Below are 4,884 nucleotides of genomic sequence, written 5' to 3'. Positions count from 1 at the left end.
TGGATGCCAAGGTGGGTCACGGGGTGGGTGCCAAGTTGCTAGGTTGGGTTCCAAGGTGGGTGCCAACGTGGGTGCTAGGGTGCGTGGGTTAAAGGGTGTGTCACAACGTGGGTGCCAGGATGGGTGCGCACCCACACTGGCCAAGACGGGTGCGGGTGCAAGGTTGGGTTCCAAGCCCGGTCACAGGCTGGGTGCTAGGATGGGTGGGTGCCAAGGTGGGCACCAGGGTGGGTGCACCCACCCTGGCCAAGGTGGGTCACGGGGTGGGTCCTAGGGTGGGTAACGGGGTGGGTACTAAGGTGCGTGCCAAGGTGGGTCATAGGGTGGGTGCCAAGGTGGGCACCAGGGTGGGTGTGCACCAACCCTAGCCAGGGTAGGTCACGGGGTGGTTGTCGGGGTGGGCGTCAAGGAGCCAAGGTGGGTGGCAAGTAGCCAAGTTGCGTGCCAAGGTGGGTGTCGGGGTGGGTGCCAAGGATCCAAGGTGGGTGCCAAGGAACCAAGGTGGGTGTCTGGGTGGGTGCCGAGGTGGGAGCCAGGGTGGGTCCCAAGGTGAGTGCAAAGGTGGGTGCCAGGGTCAAGGTGAGTGCCAATGTGGGTTCCAAGGTGCCAGGGTCAGGGTGAGTGCCAATGTGGGTTCAAAGGTGCTAAGTTGGGTGCGAGGTTGGGTGCGAGGGTGGGTGGGTGCCAAGGTGTGCTAGGTGGAAGCCCGGGTGGGTCGGCATCCCATGGGTGTCGAGTTGGGTGCCTGATGGGTGCTTCTTGTCAAGTTTTAGTCGTCGGGACTCATTTCGAGCCTTAGAGGTCGTTTCTTGTCCGGTTGCCCTGTCTTCGACCTGGGAACCCAATTTTGGTCCTCGGGTCCCATTTTTTTTTGTCTCGCATCCCACTTTTGGCCTGTGGCCTTTTCGGGGTCGATTCTCGTTTTGGGCATCAGAGCATGTTTCTTCTCCTAAAACCCAATATTTGTTTATTAAGTCTCGGAACACATTTTTGTTCTCGTGGACCCATCATGGGTCTTGGAACGCATTTGTGGTCCTTGGGTCCCATTTTGCATCCCGAAACTTGTGTTTTGGTGCTTGATCCCTATTTTGGGTGCCCACCTTGCACCAAGTGCGCACCCGGGGCAAACCGAGCGCCTTGGTGCACCGGGGCAAGATCGAGCGTGCACCCGAGGCGCCCCGAACATGCACCAAGGTGCACTCGGCCCACATGTGAGCGCAGGTCGTTGCGCCCGAGGTGGTGTGTGGGCACCGCGTTGCAGACGGGACACTGCACGCACACGACGCCCCCTCCAGGTGCACGCACGTAGGCCGGGCCGGGTGCACACCCGACGCCCTAGCAAGGTGCGCGCACCCGGGCAGGGCTCACACTTGGCGAACGGGGCGCACTTCGCGAGGGAGGGTGTGCACCTCGACGGGGGTGGGTGGCCGGGGTGGATTCGCACGTGGGTCGCGGTTTGCTAAGTACACACTGCGACAAGCTCATAACGGGTGCGATCATACCAGCATTAGTGCACCGGATCCCATCAGAACTCCGCAGTTAAGCGCGCTTGGGCCGGAGTAGTACTGGGATGGGTGACCTCCCGGGAAGTCCCGGTGTTGCACCCTTTTTTAGTTTTTCGCCGGGCGTCGCAATGCTATTTGAATAAACCTTTTGCCCGTTTGCGTTCTCGTCGGGGCCGGGCCGGGCCGGGGTGCGCTGCCCGCACTACCGCGCGCGCGGGGGCGACACCGAGCGCGCACCCGAGGCGCCCCGAGCACACAGGCCACGGTGCAACCCGGGCGTTGTGCGCGCACCCCGGTGCGCCCGAGGTGCTGCGCGCGCACCTAGGTGAAATCGGTGTGCACCTCGGCCAGTGCGCGCTCGGTCGAGTCGCGCACGTTGGCCAAGGTGCACGGTGATGTTTCTTACTCTAAGGTTCCGCACCAGACGCCCGGGACAGGTGAGCGAAGCTGGGCGGGGCCGGGTGCGCGGCCGGGGCAGGTGCACGCAGCTGGAGAGAGCTTTGGAGCACACTTCGGAGCGCACCAATGATGCGCTCCATTCAAAAGTTTCCTGAAAAGGCAAAAAAAGTTGAGATTATAGAATTTCCCACTTGAGAGATTGTAAAAAAAAAAAATTTAAAATGAAGGAAACGCGGGTGCCAAGGTGTGCGCAGCCCAGCCAAGGTGTGCGCACCAAGGCGCCCACCCTGGCGAAGGTGCACGCAAGGTGCGCACCCGAGGCAAACCGGACAATTAACCCAACTTTCGACTTCGCGCGCACCTTGGAGCGCACTTCGGAGCGCTCCTTGGTGCGCACCAATCTTGGGCACCTCGGAGTGCACCATGGCGCCCACCAAGGTGCGCACCCGGGGCAAACCGAGCTCCGACTTCGTGCGCACCTTGGAGCGCACGAAAGGTGCGCACCATGGCGCCCACCAAGGTGCGCAGCCCAGCCAAGGCGTGCGCATCAAGGTGCGCACCTTGGCGAAGGTGCGCACCCGGGGCAAACCGAGCTCCGACTTCGTGCGCACCTTGGAGCGCACAAAAGGTGCGCAACCCAGCCAAGGTGTGCGCACCCCGGTCAAACCGAGCTCCGAATCGTGCGCACCAGAGGTGCACGCCATCGTGCGCACCTTGGAGCACACTTCGGAGCCCTCCTTGGTGCGCGCCGATGTTGCGCACCTCGGAGCGCACCCGGGGAAAACAATGCAATTAACCCGACTTTCGACTTCGTGGGCACCTCGGAGCGCTCTCGGGTTCGCACCTCGGAGCACACCGAGGTGCGCACCTTTGATGCGCTGCCTTCACCAATTTCCAGAAAAGGCAAGAAAACATTGAGAAGGTGTGCGCACCGAGGTGCCCACCCTGGCGAAGGTGCACGCGAGGTGCGCACCCGGGGCAAACCGGGCTCCGACTTCGTGCACGCCGCACCTTGGAGCACACTTCGGAGCGCTCCTTGGTGCGCACCAGGGCGCGCAACCCAGCCGAGGTGCCCACCCCGGCGAAGGTGCACGCGAGGTGCGCACCCGGGGCAAACCGGGCTCCGACTTCGTGCACGCCATGGTGCCCACCGCGGCGAAGGTGCACGTGAGGTGCGCACCCGGGGCAAACCGGGCTCCGACTTCGTGCACGCCGCACCTTGGAGCACACTTCGGAGCGCTCCTTGGTGCGCACCATGGTGCCCACCAGGGCGCGCAACCCCGCCGAAGGTGCACGCGAGGTGCGCACCCGGGGCAAACCGGGCTCCGACTTCGTGCACGCCGCACCTTGGAGCACACTTCGGAGCGCTCCTTGGTGCGCACCATGGTGCCCACCAGGGCGCGCAACCCCGCCGAAGGTGCACGCGAGGTGCGCACCCGGGGCAAACCGGGCTCCGACTTCGTGCACGCCATGGTGCGCACCGCGGCGAAGGTGCGCACCCGGGGCAAACCGGGCTCCGACTTCGTGCACGCCGCACCTTGGAGCACACTTCGGAGCGCTCCTTGGTGCGCACCAGGGCGCGCAACCCAGCCGAGGTGCCCACCCCGGCGAAGGTGCACGCGAGGTGCGTACCCGGGGCAAACCGGGCTCCGACTTCGTGCACGCCGCACCTTGGAGCACACTTCGGAGCGCTCCTTGGTGCGCACCATGGTGCCCACCAGGCCGCGCAACCCAGCCAAGGTGTGCGCACCAAGGTGCACGCGAGGTGCGCACCCGGGGCAAACCGGGGTCCGACTTCGTGCACGCCGCACCTTGGAGCACACATCGGGGCGCTCCCGGGTTCGCACCGGCGTTGCGCACCGTGGTGGGCACCTCGGAGCACACCAAGGTGGGCAGCGAGGTGCGCACCTTTGATGCGATGCCTTCACTAATTTCCATAAAAGGCAAAAAAAAAACGAGATTTTAAAATTTCCGTTTTGAAAGATAGTGAGAAAAAGGGAATGCTGGTGCCATCTTGAGCCCGCCCTGGTGCGCAGCCCAGCCAAGGTGTGCGCACCAAGGTGCCCACCCTGGCGAAGGTGCGCGCCCGGGCAATTAACCCAACTTCCAACTTCGCGCGCGCCAGGGTGGGAGCGCACCCAACAACCGGGCCTGGGAAGAGCCAATGCGAGAAACCCCACCAAACGCTCTGACAAAAAAAGAGGGGGCGCTCCAGTAACCCCGCTTCGGAGCGCACCCTGGGCAAACCCAGCCAAGGTGCCCACCCCGGCCAAGGTGCAGGCGAGGTGCGCACCCGGGGCAAACCGGGCTCCGACAACGTGCACGCCGCACCTTGGAGCACACTTCGTAGCGCTCCCGGGTGCGCACCTCAGAGCACACCAAGGTGGGCAGCGAGGTGCGCACCTTTGATGCGCTGCCTTCACTAATTTCCAGAAAAGGCAAAAAAAAAAGGAGATTTTAAAATTTCCGTTTTGAAAGATAGTGAAAAAAACGGAACGCGCGTGCCATCTTGAGCCCGCCCTGGTGCGCAGCCCAGGTAAGGTGCCCACCCTGGCAAAGGTGCGCACCCGGGCAATTAACCCTACTTCCGACTTCGTGCGCGCCAGGGTGGCAACCGGGCCTCGGAAGAGCCAATGCGAGAAACCCCACCAAACGCTCCGACAAAAAAAGAGGCGGCGCTCCAATAACCCCGCTTCGGAGCGCAGCCGGGGCAAACCCAGCCAAGGTGCCCACCCCAACGAAGGTGCACGCGAGGTGCGCACCCGGGGCAAACCGGGCTCCGACAACGTGCACGCAGCACCTTGGAGCACACTTCGAAGCACTCCCGGGTGCCCACCGGCGTTGCGCACCGTGGTGGGCAGCGAGGTGCGCACCTTTGATGCGCTGCCTTCACTAATTTCCAGAAAAAGGCAAAAAAAAATGAGATTTTAAAATTTCCGTTTTGAAAGATAGTGAAAAAAAAGGAACGCGGGTGCCATCT

At 62.9% G+C, this 4,884-nt stretch overlaps 1 non-coding gene across 1 annotated transcript; it reads left to right on the top strand.

The window, feature by feature from the left end:
* Positions 1 to 1,488: 1,488 nt before the first annotated feature.
* On the top strand, positions 1,489 to 1,607 carry LOC131870049 (5S ribosomal RNA). The gene has a single exon (XR_009368417.1). It is a non-coding gene; the product is annotated as a 5S ribosomal RNA (ribosomal RNA).
* Positions 1,608 to 4,884: the final 3,277 nt, after the last annotated feature.

This window comes from Cryptomeria japonica, unplaced genomic scaffold (genome assembly GCF_030272615.1).
Source record: "Cryptomeria japonica unplaced genomic scaffold, Sugi_1.0 HiC_scaffold_280, whole genome shotgun sequence".
In the NCBI taxonomy this organism is placed as follows: domain Eukaryota; kingdom Viridiplantae; phylum Streptophyta; class Pinopsida; order Cupressales; family Cupressaceae; genus Cryptomeria; species Cryptomeria japonica.
This window is presented reverse-complemented; position numbering and strand designations above follow the sequence as displayed.